The following is a 19,282-nucleotide window of genomic DNA, read 5'->3' as shown; positions in this document are numbered from 1 at the left end:
GACATCTCAGTAATCTGTCAGTTATGTTGTGCTGCTCATAAATGCCAGGTCAATGAACAGTCAAAACAAAACAAAACATTGCTATCCAGGATTTAATCCTGGATGAAGATGCTGATCTGGCCTGAATTACAGAGTCTTGGGTTGGAAAGAAGGGTGGGGTGAACTTATCCCACTTTGCCCAACAGCTTTCCAGATGTGTCAGTAACATCATTGACAGACAATATCATTGATAGTTTGGTGAAAGAGAGCTCTATCCAACAATAAAGTAAATATGAATGTTGTGTAGGGTTGTGATCTTGAAAGAGGTCATGGGTCCACCCTTTCTTGAACTGATGGTCCCGGAGATGATGTTGAACACCCCATGACTTATAGTCTCAAATGATATTTTTTTAGCACTTGAAAATGCCACTTTATTCTGTATGGGAGCATTCCTCCAACTGCTACGAAAGGTACCTAATTTTCTCTGTCTGTTTTCCTTTCCTTTCCTTTTTTTTTTTTTTGCATAACATAACACCTACAATTTCCCTGGCACAACACCTAAAATTAGCCTGCACCTTTGCTGCCTAGTTTCTCAAGCTTCTTGTTTTCTGCCTTAGGAACCTGTGCATTATGTCCAAAGGAAAGAAACAGACCTGGGTAACAAGCAGCTTTTGTACTTTCAGAGGTTGGACATCAGCCATTATTAATGCTTCTTGTTCCCAGGAAGCCTTAGTGTGACTTGATACCTGCCTAACACATAAAAGCTCCTTTGAGTATCTGCAGCCTCCTCTCCCTTTCCATCTTGAGAGAGTGACTTGATGCAGAGCTGGTGATGCTGCTGCTAAATTCCTTATCCATCCTTCACCATAAGGTCTCAGTGTGGGTTGCAGCAATTTAAAAATAGATATTGAAAGGAGTTGTAAAATATTACTTCCTTTAGCATCAACCACCCTCACCCCTGTCCAACGGCAATTGCTCAGTTTACCATTGAGCCTGATTAAGAATTCAGGATAATTCAGAAGCTTGCGCCCTGTTCTGTGATATTTTCATTGACCTAATGCAGGTATTTATCACATTCCAAAATTTGAATATTCACCAATTCTTCCAATCATGCCTAATGGTGCAAACAATCCCTAGTACATGAGCTCCAGCTTGGCTCTCTCAGATGAATTGAGATGCGTAAAAACTTTGATTTGCTTCTTTCAAGCATGTGGTTTTAAATACTTGCACTCCATTGGCAACCACAGATTTCTGTGAGATTCCACAGTGCAAACTGCACGCATATATATATATATATATATATATATATATATATATGCTGCTACTTGTTCAGAATCTACTGTGGGAAGCAATTAAATGGAAATGAAGCTGCTGCCTGTATTTGAATATATACAGCACACGCACACAGACCTGGTCGTCTTAGCAAAGAACACGAGTTTGCTTAGTAAGCTCTCATACTGCTAATTTCACTGCCTTGTGCTTGCTTTTAAGATAGAGGTCCCATTCAAGGATGATCCGAGACCTGTTCCAGTCTTTCATAGCAGTTGAACTGGGATCGACTATTGACCTAATTTGCCAAACTCAACAGTAATACACTGTCTAAGCATGTTTTATTTCCACAGCATGCACATTTTCAAACTGGCTGAAATGAATGAGATTTTCAAAAATACAGTGCCAACTGAATGCCCAGTTAGGGCCGGTTAAAGGCTTCGGTGCATCAATTGGGAAAGAGATGTGGGGAATGCAACCCTGCCCTTGAAACTGTCCCAGAAACTCCAGCGGGTGCAGAATGCTGCAGTGAGGCTCCTCACGGGGTCCTTGCCATGGGAGCATATTCACCCAGTGCTCTACCAGCTGCACTGGCTCCCGGTGGAGTACCAGATAAGGTATAAGGTGCTGGTTTTGACCTTTAAAGCCCTTTGCGGCCTAGGACCCTCGTACTTATGGCACCGCCTCTCCTGGTATGTCACGCAGAGGACCCTAAGGTCCATGAATAATAATAGCTTAAAGGTTCTGGGCCCTAAAGAGGCCAGGCTATTCTCTACCAGGGCCGGGGCTTTTTCAGTGATGGCTCCGACCTGGTGGAACGCTCTGTCCCACGAGACTAGGGCCCTGCAGGACTTGATCTACTTCCGCAGGGCCTGTAAAACAGAGCTATTCCCCCTGGCCTTCAATTTGAATTAGCCTGATCCTCTATTCCCTTTTCCCTTTCCTTTTCTATGAAGAAACCCTTCTGGGACCCCACATTTAAACTCTTCCCTGGTCTCCTTGCTGGCCCTAGTAGGACCAACTTGGCCAGTTAGCCCTGAGGATCATTTGATGTTTACTGACTGGGGTTCCCTCCCCCCAAAAAAATGATCCCTGAATTTTTTAATTTTATTGACATTGATGCTGCATTTATGTTGTATTTTATGCTGTTTTTAAGTTGCATTTTACACAATGTTTTATATTTGCTGTTAGCCACCCTGAGCCTCGTTTTTAACCCAGGAAGGGCAGGGTATAAATAAAATTATTATTATTATTATTATTATTATTATTATTATTATTATTATTATTATCCTTGACCTTTCAACAGCTTTTGATACCATTAATCATGGTATCATTTGGGAGTGACTCAAGGAGGTGGGGGTTGAGAACACTGTACTGCAACAGTTTTGTTCCTATCTCCAGGGCCATTTCCAGAAAGTAGTTATGTGAGGCCACTGTTTGACACCATGGGTGCTTTCCTCTGGTGCCCCACAAGGTGCCATCTTATCTCCCATGCTATTTAACTTTACTATGAAGCCACTAGGAGGTGCCATCAGTGAAGTGTCACTAATACACTCAGCTCTATCTTTTTTCCATCTGAATCAGGAGAGGTGGCTGAGACAGGTATCTGTCTCTTTGGACAGAGATGACTTTGCCATGACACTCCATGCTTGAGTAACCGGATTATTACACCTGGTGAATGCTGAAGATATAGCTCTTTACGCTCAGGAGCTTTGATACTAGAAATGTGTGCTTTGAAGATCCACTCTGCTCCTATGATTATAATCTGTTTTAACTTTTTAAATTCCAAATGGTAAATTGTTGATTTCAGTAGTGTTCCCAGGCCTCCTTTGCCTCACGCACCATGAATGAAAGAGGTGAAGACCTATCTTCCTGGCAGTGATTGGAAAACCTTCCCTTACAGAATGGGTTCAGTTACAACTCCCATAATGCATGAGCTCTGGGTATGCTAGCTGGAGCTGATAATACTATCTGGAGAGCCTCGGTTTTCCCCTTCCTTGACCTAGCATTATCTCTGCACAAATATGCATGGTTGCATTTGTTTATTATTAGGACTGTCACCTGATTAATGGAATCTTATTTAATTAATGACATGCATTTTAATCATTCAATTAGACCTGCCTAAATGTGCATATGATTAAAACAGTAATTTTAAAGCATGTTGGGAGATGAGAGGCACCATCTTAGGAGAACAATTCTCTCTCTCTCTCTCTGTTTAAGATGGCATCTGCAGCATTCACACATGTTCATGTTAACCCAATTTACCTGCTGTTGTTTTAAATAAAACAAAATGTTAAGTGGAACAAAAGGGCTGATTGTTTTTACTCCTTTCTAAGGCAAACAGTGCTGAGGTGCTAGAATTTACTAAGCAGCTACCACCACCTCCCATTTTTCTGCCTTCCTTCAAGCCAAGGACCCCTAAGAGCTGTGGAGATTAAACTTAAAACAGGAAAATACTATTAGTGAGACCTCCAATCTGACCATGCAAATTCCTATTTTTATCTTCCTTAAACCATGATGGAGAGCTTAAAGACCCAGGGCCTGAAGGTGGCCATCTAGAACTCTTTGTCTGGTCATTTGGGTTCTCCCAAGCCATACCCATTCTCCCCATGGAAGACTCTCTCTCTCTCTCTCTCTCTCTCTCTCTCTCTCTCTCTCTCTCTCTCTCTCTCTCCTCCACCCCTTCCTCTAGTACTGTGTAATGTTCATAGAATCATAGAATCATAGAGTTGGAAGAGACCACAAGGTCCATCCAGTCCAACCCCCTGCCAAGCAGGAAACACCATCAAAGCATTCTTGACATATGGCTGTCAAGCCTCTGCTTAAAGACCTCCAAAGAAGGAGACTCCATCACACTTCTTGGCAGCAAATTCCACTGTTGAACAGCTCTTACTGTCAGGAAGTTCTTCCTAATGTTTAGGTGGAATCTTCTTTCTTGTAGTTTGAATCCATTGCTCCATGTCTGCTTCTCTGGAGCAGCAGAAAACAACCTTTCACCCTCCTTTATATGACCTCCTTTTATATATTTGAACATGGCTATCATATCACCCCTTAACCTTCTCTTCTCCAGGCTAAACATACCCAGCTCCCTAAGCTGTTCCTCATAAGGCATTGTTTCCAGGCATTTGATCATTTTGATTGCCCTCCTCTGGACACGTTCCAGCTTGTCAGTATCCTTCTTGAACTGTGGTGCCCAGAACTGGACACAGTACTCCAGGTGAGGTCTGACCAGAGCAGAATACAGTGATACTATTACTTCCCTTGATCTAGACGCTATAATTCCATTGGCATTTTTAGCTGCTGCATCACACTGTTGACTCATGTCAAGTTTGTGGTCTACCAGGACTCCTAGATCCTTTTCACATGTACTGCTCTTGAATGTTTTTGTTGAATGCTCTTGAATGTTTCCTTGAATGCTTTTGCCTAGTGGAAATGTGTCATTGAACTCTTGCATCCCTTCATGGAGGATGGAGAGGAATATGTCAGAATAAACTAGGCTATTGTACAAAAGTAACATTAGCTATTGTACAAAAGTACTGTACATTAGTTGCCCTGGCCGTTTTTGCCTCTGACCCTGCCCACTTCTGGCAAGACAGAAAAATGTTCCCCATCTGGCCTTAAATGTTTGGAGTACAGCCAAAGGGCTAAAACTAGTGAGTGAGATGATCTGGAATGCTTGCCAATAGACACCTTTGTTTTAAAGTATTTTATGTAAAGGCTTCATGTAATTAAAAGAGAAGCAGCATGCTGCATTAAAAATAAAAGATAAGCAGCCTTGTCTAATTAGCACTAACACTTGATAAAGATCCTAAAATTGGTTTTAGTCACTTACATGTGAACATGAAGCATCTTTCTTAATGTCGATGGCATGGGCTGTATCTTGGAAGAGGAGAAGCAGATTTTCCCCAAGACCAATGAGAAAGAAGGCAAGCAATTGTTCACAACTGTCCAATTTTATGTTGTATTTCAAGGGCAGTGGGGCAGAAGTCAGAATGTAAGTGACAATCATCTGGGGTCCTGACCTTTTGTACATTTTACACATAGGCAGGATGCCCATGGAAGGGACTTAAAGAGGTATGAATTGAAAGGGTCTCCCCTGTTGAGTTAATGTAAGAAAAGAATGAAATCAAGAGGAAAATATCCTTTTTGTGCATAAGGTCAGAAGTGTGTTACTCATCTTTCTCTGGTGGAGAAGGGATTCTGAAGGGGACAAAGTGTTGGGTTTCATTTTGTTACACTCTGTTAATCAGTTAAACACTCTCTGTGTATGTTCAGAAGCATTCCCTATAGAAGAACGCCTCTAGACCAATGTTAATATCCATACCTCACTTTCTTGCACCCAGTGCCAAAGGTGGCTAATCACAATAAAACATAAAATCAAAGTATAATATCTCAAAAAATGCAGAAAGCAGATAAGAAAACCAGCAGTCAATTAAGCTGACATTACCAACAAGTAGCAAGGAAATAATCAGACCACCTGGCAAAAGGGCTGCTTAAATAGGAAGGTTTTTGCCTGCTGATGGAAGGATATCAATGATGGGGCTATACAGGCCTCCCTGTAAAAGAAAGTTCCAGGGGAATAGGTGCAGGCACAAAAAAAGCCCTCTCCTGTGACTCCGCCAAATACATTGCAGATATAGGTGGGATGCAAAGAAGAATATCTTCTGAAGGTCTTACTACATGTGTAGTCAAGGTAGTCATTGAGGTAACTTGATCCTCTTGGGAGAAAAGCAATGACAAACCTAGACAGCATCTTAAAAAGCAGAGACATCACTTTGCCGACAAAGGTCCGTATAGTTAAAGCTATGGTTTTCCCAGTAGTGATGTATGGAAGTGAGAGCTGGACCATAAAGAAGGCTGATCGCCGAAGAATTGATGCTTTTGAATTATGGTGCTGGAGGAGACTCTTGAGAGTCCCATGGACTGCTAGAAGATCAAACCTATCCATTCTTAAGGAAATCAGCCCTGAGTGTTCCCTGGAAGGACAGATCCTGAAGCTGAGGCTCCTCATGAGAAGAGAAGAATCCTTGGAAAAGACCCTGATGTTGGGAAAGATTGAGGGCACTAGGAGAAGGGGACGACAGAGGACAAGATGGTTGGACAGTGTTCTCGAAGCTACGAACATGAGTTTGACCAAACTGCGGGAGGCAGTGCAAGACAGGAGTGCCTGGCGTGCTCTGGTCCATGGGGTCACGAAGAGTCGGACACGACTAAACGACTAAACAACAACAACAACTTGATCCTAAGCAATAGGGGTATCAGAATTTTTTAGTTATAGACCACATAAGAAGCTGTTCCAGCTAGTTCAGTATTGACTTTACTGGCTGGCTGTGTCACTCCAGGTTCTCAGATACAGGTCCCTCCCAGCCCTACCTGATGATGCCGAGGATTGAACCCAGCACCTTCTGCATGCAAAACTTTACCACCGAGCCAGGGCTGGCCTGAGACATTTAGCACCTGAGGTGAATCACAAAATAGCACCTCTTCACTGCCAGGAACAAAGGCAGGGAGGAGTAAAATCGGGATCTGCTGCCATTGTTGATCCCATTGTCTGAACAAGTCCCTTCATGGATGGGCCAGCCCTGCAATGAGCTATGTAATTTTTGGGTGGTAGCTATACCTAGGTGAGCCAAAAGTAGCCACAATGTTACACTAATGGTTTCCCTACTTTCTATTCTTTCTCTCTCTTTTTTACAACATGAAGCAACGCTTTATTGTTACTATTTAGTGCTGTGTTGTCCCACTATTTTGGCTGGGAATTCAGATCACATTGGCCCATGTGCTCCTTATTCCAGTGACATGCATGGTAATCATTGGACCTGATTGCATTTTCCCACAGAATCTGAATATGTGATTCCCCCTTTCCTCTTAGTGCAGCTTCATTGTCTTATATCCACTGCTTCCCAGGTATTCAGCCATCACATTCTGCCACCTTTCCATTCTCTGCAGCAAGCCAGACATCCAGGGCTTGTCGTTTGTGTTTTGAAATAAGTGCTTCTTGAAGCAGCTGTTTAGGCAATTATTTTGAACTCACAAAATTCATGACAGCAATAGCATTAAAAGTGTATGCTGCTCACAGCAGGCAGTCTTCTTTTCATTGTGATCATCAACAGAACAAAGAGAGCGGCACCGTTTTCCTCTGAGCATCTCATGTCTTCGTTTGGATTGAAACTGACCAAATTGGTTTGGATTAGACTCCTTTTCTAAGTGAGATTGTAAAAATTCTGCAGTAGAACCCCAACCAGAAGAGCTGCCTGACCTTACCCAGCCAGATCGCAAGACTCTTCATTCCAGGCTGCAGGAGTGGAACATAGTATGCAGTGCCTGAGAATCTAGAAAAAGGGCTCACAAAGTGATCTGCATCAGCACTCTAACTGGGTATTGTCTGCACACTTATTCAGTTGCTATACTATAGTACTGTAAAATGTTTATCACGCCCATTACAACTGCCCATTGCAACTACTTCAGTGGAAATGAAATAACCTAACACAGCAAATTGCAATAGCAATCATTGGATAAAACATGTAACCTTCAAACCAATTACAGCCAGCAGGCTGCAGTCCAAAAAGGCAGGAAAAGATAGAGAAAGGTCAGGTTCACATAGGGAAAGGATATTGCAAATGAGTGGTGGGAGGGTAGAGATTTCAATTTGAAACTACTGAATTTACACTTTCCAAAATATGGACTGAAAGGAAGTTATCCTTCAAAATTCACACATCTTCTAACTATGTGATGCACTACTTTAACTGTGTACTGTAATATGTACAAAAATGTGTCAGTTGGAGGAAAACAGTGCATAAAATGCCCATATTCCTGAGAACAGCATACAAAATGCATGAAAATAACATACAAAATGCATTGTCTTAGGAGAAAATACTTGCAAAAGTGTGTATAGCAGGAAAACTGCTGGCAGATTTTTGTGAGAACTTAAAAGAAACATACCTCAGACTGATGCAGAAATGTGGAGAACTTAATTTAAGATAGGGGGCGGGGTGGGGGATGAGAAACACAATTGGACAGATTCAACCATCCTCATGTTCCATGATGTTCTTTCTGAGAGCTAGGAGTCCAGCCCTCCAGGATCCCTTAGTTTCCTTCATGATGGCAAAGGTCTAGGTGGGCCTCCCTTCACCCATCTCTTGAGTCTCAGGCAGATTCAAAGTGGTACCATTTGATCATGACATTTGTAAATAGCTCAGTCTACATCCCCTGCCATTACTTTACCACACCTGGTGAATATGACGACTTTTGCTCATGTGTTCTGCCTCATGATGGGCAAATCAGTCCATTTCATTTTCTCTTGCACACATTTCCCCCATTCTTCAACTCAGTTTTCCTCATTTTCACCCATGTTTGGTGAATTAGATCTTTTAAGTCCCATTGAAAATTAATAAATATTTTAGTGTGAATGTCTAATATACACATTGCTGTATGCATTTGCACACCCTACCTTAGTATATGCATTTATTTATTTTTTTATTCGTTGCTTGGCTTGGAAACTGCATTGAAAAAATCAGGGAAATGTGAAATTTGGAGGATGGCTGTGCTTTGGTTTGTGTGTTTGGGTAGGTTCACCTTTAATTTCCCCGCCTCCACAGTCCCTGGTTATGCATGAAGCCCCAGGATCGAAAAACCTGTTGTACAGCTTGTTTTATATTTAACATCTTATTATTCATTTCAAATCAAGGGCTGGAGGAGCAAAAACAAAAGTGTTCTATTTCCTTGAAAGTGAAGATAAATCAATCATACTCCTACTCCATTAATAACAAATGCATGAAGGAGACCTCAATTTAAATTCAGCTCCTAACCTCTTTTTTAAAATAATTTTTTTATTGTCGCTCAAGTGAAAACACTTAGCATAAAAAGCAGCAGGATTTATACTTTGTTTACTCTGGTGGAACACAATTCTGAAGTTTTAGCTGCAGCTAACAGTTTGTGAAATGGAACAGGTTAATGGTAGGGTATTTTGTTTTGTTTTCCTTATTCGTATGGCGATTTCTTGTGTGTTAGCTTTCAGCTTTCATTCCATGTCAATATAGCCCAGCCTTCATGTATTGTACCAGCCTTAATACATGCGGTGTCTTTTTTGCTACAGATCAAAAACAAGGGAAATAATGGCAAATTTGTTTCCCAAGGTGTTAGCAAAAGCTTATATCCTCAGAATAATGGAGTCCAGGTAACTGGCATTTGTGTTTTGCAGAAATGTCAGATCTCCCAAGCCCAGATTCAATTCAGCCATTCTTCCCATTGCCAGGATGCAGCACCATAGCAGCGAGTGGGCATCTACGCTAGTCTGTATGATTACAAGGGCATTAAAGGAAATACGAGGGAACTCTTCACCTATCAGCTACTTCCCATTCTGCAGCCTCGAGTCCCAAAGGCAGGTTATTGAAAAATCTAACAATTAGAAATCAAATCAGAGGCCTGTGTGGCCTTGCCATCGAATCCTAGGGAGAAATAAGAATTGCAGCAATATGAAGTAATAGTCTGCCCAATGCAATGAATGAAGCTTAATGTCCTCAGTCCACAACATGACTTCAATAAAATTAAAAAAGCAATGTAATGCTTCTTGGGGCATTCTCTCGGCCCCATTAGTATGCGGTGGCATGTGCCAGACTGGCACCTATAACAAGTGCTGTTGGTTTCATTTACAGGCCCTGCCAACAGCAGCTCGCAACAGCCTGTGAAAAGCCATTATACGCCAGCCCATAAAGCCACACAAAATTTTCATTATGTTTCCCTCAAAAAGTGCTTGTTTTGCAGGATAGAGCTGGTGTCAATAAAATGGATTGGGTGTCACTTAAACCAAGTGACGTGCTAATCTCCTGCAGCCTGTGTCCTTAATCTCTACAGGACACAAGTCAGTTTAGAAGCGTGAGCTGTTCTCCCAGGTAGCAACTATTGAGCTCTTTAATGCAAATCCAAAGGCACCACTTATCAGTGCGCTTCAGAAATTACTTCAGCATGCTCGCTGCCTGTAGATGGAGAGTTCTACCCTGCTCCAACCCCTCCCCTCCCTGCATACAAACATATACACCCCAAATCCCTGGACACCTTCCAAGAGCCTACTGTACCCACAAGCACCTTTTTTAATTCTAAAGAAATTGGCTGCCCTGTGACCAATTAGATTAGAGGCATTTCCTCTGGCTATTATTAAGCTAACTTGACTATTGCCCTTGTGTAGTTTAGCCTGATCAAAATCCGAAGTCTAGGGAAGCATTTTCAATTATGAGCTATGCTGCGGCACTCCTGCAGACCCGAATTCTTCCGTTCATTCAAAGAAGTCACTGCAATAACAAGTGATATTATAATGAAAGGGCAGAATAATAGGTTCAGGATCAAGAATGCAAGCAGCTCATCAGACTGACATACAAAGGCTATAGAATGACTTAAATTGGTTCGGTTAACATTTCAGGAAGATAGTTAATATTCCAGGGTAAGTAAGGCCAGAGAAAATCCACAGACAATTTCTGACACTTCACAGCGGTCTAAGAGCTAAATAATTTCTTCCGTGGTAGGATATCAATCATATCCCGGCAAAACAGACATTTTGGACTGCATGCTCCCCTTTCCCTTTTGCTCTCCACTCTGTAATCACCAAAGAATACACTCCCCCTCCCGCACCAGCTGTAAATTGGAAAAAAGAAAGTAATCACTTCCATCCGTAATTAATTTTCTATTTATTGGAATGGAGGCAAGCTGTTCAGCACAGAGTTGGACATGGAAGGAAAAATAAACTCTCTGCAACCTTCTTTTTCTCTTTCCCTTCCTAAGAGATGGAAACATCAGCCATTTCTTTCCTTCCCCTTGCTTGATCTAGTGTTTGATTCTGATGGTTTGCTACTTAATTTATTGCCATTATATCTGAAGTTAAGGTTGAAAAGACATAATGGACTCTTGTGTATTACGAAGGTCTGCATAGTGGTGATATTGAATGTCATTCACTCTGGGAAGTGCCTGGCATGACCTTCACAGATCCCATTATAAACTGAGAAACAAAGTGATCAGATATTACGGTAGTGTTTCCAATGATGCTTCTGAGTTGATGTCCCCATCTTCTAAACAGTGATCATGCCAAGGGTGCAGCATGTTCTCAAGTCTGGAGGCTTAATGGCATTTTTCAATACTTGTGTTCATTCACCAAAAGTGGAGATACAGCACTCTGACCACCCCAACAGACACTGATTGATTCTCAATTAGGAATTTGCTTTTGTGGGGGGGGTGGCACTGGGATCCTTCAAATAGCCCATAAAACCCACAGCTCTGACCTCTTTCTCAGACTGGCTGCAGACCTGCCTGTCTATCATTCTGTTTCAAATACAGAAACATCTCATTGAATTTGCCCCTAGCTGGGGGAGGGGGAAGAACTACACAACCCTTTTGCAACACTTGATTTCATATTTAGTTCCCATGACAGCATATTGCCCCTAGCTTATATATGAAATAGGGTATTTAGCAGACCTAGCCAGAACTATGTCTTTAACAAAAGAAAATGATCAGACCATTTTACCAGTCCTTTCCTTACAGCTCGGATTGGACCCCCCCCCCAAAGAATTTTGTTTGTTCAACCTTCAAGTATTCATTCAAGTATGGATTACTTTTATATCCCACCTTTCCTCTGAGGGACTTCAGGTGGTGTGCATGCCTCTTCTCCTTTTATCCTCACAACAACCCTGTGAGGTAGGTTAAGCTAAGAGACCATTCGAGGTCACCATAAGACTAATTTTCAAAACCCAGATCCTCCTTTGCTGTTTCCACAAGACTTGTTTTAATCTCCATATTTGACTGTATTCACCCATCAAGGTTTGACTTTAGGAGTGTGATTGATCAGCCCATGAAAGGTGAGGCAGAGAGATGATGACATATGTAATAAGATAAAATTTAAAAAATGATTCCTACCAACACTGGTGAGCAGTCACTAACATCATAAACGCCCCCTTATTTAAGACTGAATTGTACAGTGATTCATTTCCATCATTTGGATGTACAAGAATCAGGTGTTATTAGTCACCATGTCTGACAACATGGTATCAAGGAGTGAGCTTGCTCTGAGTATCCTCACCCATAACATCACATGTTCCTTCCCCAATGTCTTCTCTGGTGCAGCCGGGGGAAATATCCGACCCACCCAGTGCTCTGAATGCAAACCACTTCCCCTGCAGAGAGGAGAAATGCTTGGTTTAAAAACCAAGCATTTTCCCCTTTGCAGTTTGGATTGAAACCCCACCTCTTTTAAATCCAAACCTCTTCCTATGTCAAGGGAAGCAATTCACCCACTTTAAAATGGATCATTTTCTTTCTACAGCAAATCTGTTCCAAGGCATGATCCCAGCAGCAGTCAGCTGATTGGTGTCGTAGGTGTGGCTTCAAACGAGGTTGTTGTATACCATTCAGCCAATCGAAAGTTGCTGTAAATTCCAATCAGTTGATTGGCAGTTAAGTGAACTTTAGACTTTGACAGGTATCAGTTATCTGATGTCATTACAGGTACTAGATCTAATTTGTGGTGCTAGTTTTATAAAGAGATGGAAGCTTATGCTTTGCCCCACAATCTCAGGGGTGTGTGGGTATTTTACCATGGTTTGTAGTAAAGGAAGTCCCCCTTATACTGGGACAAAAGACAGGGCCGGCCCTAAGGCAAGGCTGGGTGGCGCAATGTGCCGGGCTGCCAGGGGGGGCACCGCACTGCTGTGTCTGTGGCAGCCGCGCTGTGCGCTACGCCCGCCCGCCCACTGTGCTGAGAAACGGGGTGGGGGGGGGCGCTGGAGGGATCGTCACACCACGGCGCCAGGGTGCCTGACATGCTTAAGACAGCCCTGAAAAAAGTTGTCATTTGTTGATGAATTTGCTTCTTGGAAGACACACACATTTCTGAATTTGGGGTGAGTGAAACAGATCCTAGTGCTCAGGAAATAAAGTTAATCACTGAAGCAGATTATCTTTGTGTGTGTGTGTGTGTGTGTGTGTGTGTGTGTGTGTGTGTGTTCCAGCTAGTAAGGGACTTGGTCATATTAAATCTGGTATGCTTCGTTGTTGGGGGTCTAGGAGTGCATAGGAAAATACTGTTTTGCATTTTGTGCTTTTGCCTAGCTGGAATGTGTCTTTGAAATGTGGTGATGCCTCTTGCCTAGATGGAATATAGAGATGTGTGTGTAAACACTTCTGACTTTTTTATGACTGGGATGCAGCCTAATATACAAAGGTAAGAGTCACATCTTTTGTGCTGCCCTCTTTTGTATCTGGCACTTGACTGTGTTCCCTAGAAGGGTACCCACAAGGAAAAGTAGCCCTTGGAATGAAAACCGGTGCCCCACTCCTGTTCCAAGAGCATGTTAGGGAAAACAGAATTATCAGTGCATCATTATTATTTTGTTTGTCTCACACAACAAATCATTAGCCAGTCACACTATGTTCCATGGGGCTTTCTCTCTAGTAAATGTCTTTAGGTAAAGGTAATGGGACCCTGACCACTAGGTCTAGTCGTGACCGACTCTGGGGTTGGGGAGCTCATCTCGCATTATTGGCTGAGGGAGCCAGCGTACAGCTTCCAGGTCATGTGGCCAGCATGACTAACCTGCTTCTGGCGAACCAGAGCAGCACACGGAAACACCGTTTACCTTCCCGCTTGGAGCGGTACCTATTTATCTACTTGCACTTTGACATGCTTTTGAACTGCTAGGTTGGTAGGAGCTGGTACCAAGCAATGGGAGCTCACCCCGTTGTGGGGATTCGAACCGCTGAGCTTTTGATCGGCAAGCGATCAGTGGTTTAAGTCTAAAAGTTGTTTTCTGGAGGACAAAACAGCAGATACAGTATGCAAAGAAATTTGACACTGCAGTGGACTCTGTTAATATGCATTTGAAAACAGAGCCTGTGTGACATTACATCTTGGCAGCTTGAAGACAAATGATGGTGCTAATACCCATATTAGGTAAAGTGCAAAAATTAGCAATGACGCTGTTTATAGCTTCATTTTTCCTGTGCTCAGTATGCTACTGTCATAGCAACACTTACAGTTATAACTCAAAGACCACCGCCTTTGAAGGACGTAATTTACAAACTTTACAAGATGTTGTATCAGCACTCAGATATTATAAACTATTCAGTTCATGCCAAATACTGATAATCGTTTCTTCAGGAAACCTTTTATGGATAGAAAAAAGCTTAAACAGGCTGCCCCCGTTAGATTCTTTATGCTGTTCTCTGCTTTCTTTGATGATATGTGGATAAGTGAACTTAGTACTGCATCCAACGGTGGCAGAAGAAGCATTCCTTTTAAGGCTGTTAATTTGCTTGGTGCAATGCATTGCATAATGGAAATGGGAGAAACATTTTAGACCAGCTTATTATTTTGGGGCATATTTAATCCTTGCTCCTTCTTAAATAATAGCTAGCTGGAAAGAAGCTGAAGTTGCTGTTCGTAGAGCTAAACTATGTCCTCCATACCACACTCATTGGCAGTGGCAGTTTAACGGGAAATATATGTAAATTCAAATAGCCGTGTTTAATAGCAGTTGGTATGGAATGTATGGATAAGCAGCAAAGAGATAGGTTTGGGGAATCTCACTGCTGCTTGAAGCAAAAAGAGCAACACAGTTCCTAGAGTTACAGCTGCAATCCTGAACATATCTGCTAGGAAGTTAGTCCTACTGATGGCAGCAAAGGATTGCACTTTAAAAGTACTCGGATCTTTCTCTGAACTGTTTGTCTGAAAGGTATTCAGACATGAGTTTTGAGTCTCTCTTAAAAGTGGGTAGCAGCAGCCTCACAAGCAACACAGGTGCACTGTGTGATCTACTAGTCCAGAGACTTTTGTAAATTGTTGTACAAAGAGCAGCCTTGGTAGCCGCAGAGATTTAACTATGTGGAGAAAGTAATGTATGCAATGCCATGTCCATGTGTACAGAGTTCTACTGGCATGAGCGTAGAAACAAACTGTTCTACAGGAACACCCAGGAACCTGGATAATCCTTCTTGAGGCAGGCGGATTGCTCTGAATGAATGGCTAGGCTGGCATTGGTGTCAGAGACAATGTTCAGGAGGCCCTAATCCCAATCAGTCTTTCTTGGGGAATGGGCCAAAGCAAGGTTCATAGCTCAGTGGTACAACTTCTGCTTACATGCAGAAGGTCCCAGGTTCAATCCCCATCATTTCCAGGTAAGACTAGGTGAGACCCTAGCCTGAATCCCTGCTGTCCTGCTGCTAGTCATTGTAGAGCATACTGAGCTAGATAGACCTGGTCTGACTTGGTATAAGGTAGATTCTTAAATTCCTTTTCATCTCAAATGGGCACCTGTACCATATGCAATCCTTGGTGTGCAGCAGCAGCAGCAGCAGCAGCAGCAGGGATTAGTGTTACGCATCTGCAGGAGCATCATACTGGTTCAACCAGTGTGCTTGTCAAACATCACCTTTCAGTAAACAGTTGCAACTCTGCAGCCAGGAGGTCAGGTAATCACTGTCACCCTACCATAGTACCACACTTCTGCCTACACCATGACTACTATGAATCCATAATGTAAGTTATGAAAAATAATGCAGACTTGAGAAGACTGTCTTAAGACAGTACAAATATGATTACTCAATTGCCTATCTAACTTTCATTGAAAAAAACTGTGAAGGAATTCTCCATATTGAAGCCCAGTGGTGAAGTTTGTTTCTCTTATCAGAATGGAAGTTAATCGCTTCCTGCAAAATCCATGGATGCTATGCTAGGTCTTTGGTGGTAGGCTAATAACAAACGGGCTTCTCTAGTGAAGTGTTGTTTTTAAGGTGCCTGGGAGATCTCTTAACACTCCAGCTTGACAGGAGAATGCCTGTTTTCCTTGGTAGACTGCTGAAGATTCAAGTGGTGAAGTCAGAGACAGGACCACTGCAAAACTTTTATTTCTTTTGACTCCTTCTCCCTCTCTTTCTCAATCCCTCCTTTCACTTCAGATCTGTGTGGAATGGTGCTTGAAAGCACTGCACAAACCATGCAAGCATGCCTAATGTGTGTTCACTTGGAAAGTATATCCCTAATGTACTTTAAGCAGCCCTTTGTTTACACTGAAGTTTCAAGATTGATTTGAATTACTCTTGGGTGATTCAAGAATGCAGGAAAGAGAGCTGTTTTCTAAGCTTCTAAACCATCCAAGTGCACAGGCTTAAATACCACTGAATTCAGTGGGATTTTACTGCTCATATCTCATAGCTAGGTTGCTGCAATCTTTTTTTTTCTGGAGTACTTTTATGCAGCCTTTGCTTGTATAAAAACCTCTCCACAGCCAATTTCATGCTATATATATTCATATGTGCATCAGATCCTCATTAATGCAGCGATAAGATTGTGGGTGGATGTGGATGATCAAGTTTTTTCCCCCAGACAAAGCCATCCCAACTTGTATTTTCCTCTTAATGTGTTTGCTACCTGGTGATGAGAAAGTGGAATTGCATTGTTTTCTGTTAGGCCCTGGTATGGCAGAGAAATTCAGCAGAAATTCAACTTTCTGGAAAAATGTATCTTCATGTTAGAAAACTTTACCTATTGAATTTTTCCCTTCATGTAGCTTTATGGCTGTATGGTTGGTTGTCCCATATTCAAATAGTCAAGTGATATAATGAGAGTTTGTGATAACAATGCTAAATAATTAGAAATGATTGTTGATGGTAAGTAAGGGCTGTAACTGTGCTTTGTTGCTGACTAAAAACAAATTTTTTCCAACAAATGATTGTGTTTTTAAAATGCTTTAATGCAGGAAACCATGGAATAATTCTTTTCTGCTTGGGCATGAGGAGTGAGGCAGAAATCCAACCTACAGGAGCTGGTAGTTAGAGTAATAATATTGCAAAATATCTAAGAGTGGGACCATTTTCTGAGCTGGCATAAAACCAATAAAACTACAAGCACAGAACAGTTTTAAGTTACTGAGTAACAACAGTTTTAAAGCTCTAATAATGGGTGACACATTGATTTCCTTTGGCAATGCATTCTAGTGGAAGCAAAAGACTGGTACACACAATAAGACATCCTAAAGAGCAAATTACAAAAAAAGAATATTTGGTGCCATCAATGACTGTCTACACATTTCTGTTTACTCGGGCTCCAGGGTGCTCCCATCTTCACTGGGGTTTGAAGCTAAGTACACATGACATTGGCCACAATTCATTTATAGACTACCAGCTTTTGAGAAACACTCCAGTTTGATGTGTTTCCCCTCATAATAGTATGAGTCTTGCTGTATCAAGCCAATGGCTCCTCTTGTCCAACATCTTGTTCTCATGACCTGGTGCCAGTGGGAAACCCGTAAGCAGAATTTGAGCACAGGGTCACTCTCAGCTCCTCAGATTTCCAGCAACTGGTATTCAGAGGCATGGGGAAACAGATCAGGAAATGTGCAACAGGTGAAGCCATTGTGTGTACAGAAACATACAAAAGCCACTCGAAACACAGTGGGTGGTGAGGATGACCTTGTTGCATCTGAAGCCGCCAATGTGTACATTAGCTCTGTTTGGGGGATTTTGTCCCGCAAACATAGCCCTTTTATTGCCAAAATGATTTGGGTGTCAACTGGATAATAATCTGCATAACTACCTTTTGCAGCTGCTACTAAGACGTCTGTCAATTTTAGCGCCAGAAATATGGAAGCGGTGGATGAAGGGAGAGATAATAAACTCCTGTACACTGGGATCAGAGAAAGAGGGGAAACAATTAAACATCCACCCTGCATCTTCCCTCATTGCCGCTAGAAAATCGTATCTCAGTGGCAACATACCACCAGTTCTCATGTTACAACCTTGAAGCAAAGCAAAAGGGCCAGAATGCCAGGAAAGGTGGTATGTCCTGTGCTTCCTGGGTGGTTTTAAAATAAGTTCTAGTATTGAAATTAATAGAACTACCTCATCCGCTGGATCCCAAAGCAGCCCAGTTGTTATCACGAGACAGTGTGGTGGGCCCAGTTGCTGCACCAGGCTTGGGCAACATTCTGCCTGCCTCCCCTACCTTCCACTTAGTTCAGCCCCACCAGGCAACAACTGACAGAATTTCAGCCTTGGAGTGTATTGATTAAGCAAGTTATAAAATTTCTTAAATAAATGCATTCTTTTTGGCATATAAGAAATATATCAAGGAATTTAAAATACTAATATATAATAATACTCTTTTGTTCTGTGGGGCATAAAAGGCAACAAATTCTGAAAGTGAAGCAGCCTCAGTTTATCTCTTGCTTTTTCTTAGTCAACTGAACAGTATTTGCTCTCTTCTCAGGATACAATAACTGCCTCATTTACGTCAACTAACCATCATGCAGGCATTATCCTTGCATTGTTTTAAATTATGACTCTTTTTCACAAGCTGTACCTCGGCTTTCTTAACCACTTCTTAATTTTTTCCTCTTCCTTCTTGCTGGCTTTCTCCTCTATACCAAGGAGGCTTTCATTCTTCAAAATGAGGTCCTCCAGGCATTTCTGTCCTGTCATTCTTGAGTTGAAATGCTCCATAGGGCCTGTCAGTCTGACTAGTTTCTTTGGTGCCTGGTAACAGGTGTCGAAGGATAGTAAATCCAACTGAGCAGCGGCGCTCATGAACAATTTTCATTCAAAGGGGGGGGGGGAAGCCCTCCTTTCTCTCCTTGAACATCATTCTGCAGGCAGCAGAAGTATGTTAAAATCGGAACACTCTGGAGACAGGTCAGTGCCAGAAACTTCTTTCCTAAGCATGGGGACCCACTCACCCACACCCACATCTCATTTGGTTCATGACCCTTCGTGTTTTAAAATATTTTTAAAATGCAAAAGCCCACCAGCAACATTTCCTGCAAAACTGCCACTGAGACGAATGGGAGGCAAAAGAGGTGAACAAAGCAATGATTTTTTGTAAAAGCCTTATTTCATTCCGAGTTGTGTGTGACTCATTCCCGTTGGATGAACTGTTCATCTTAATGTACCTCCAAACAAATTTGATTATTGTGGGAAGTTTTACTTTGCATTTACTAATAGGTATTTACGTGAAGTGTCATGCATTTAAACATAATGGACATGATCCATAAGGAGCGCC

The sequence above is a fragment of the Zootoca vivipara genome, chromosome Z1 (genome assembly GCF_965207765.1).
Source record: "Zootoca vivipara chromosome Z1, rZooViv2.hap1.1, whole genome shotgun sequence".
Lineage (NCBI taxonomy): Eukaryota > Metazoa > Chordata > Lepidosauria > Squamata > Lacertidae > Zootoca > Zootoca vivipara.
The sequence above is the reverse complement of the archived record's forward strand: the minus strand, read 5'-3'. Positions refer to the sequence as shown.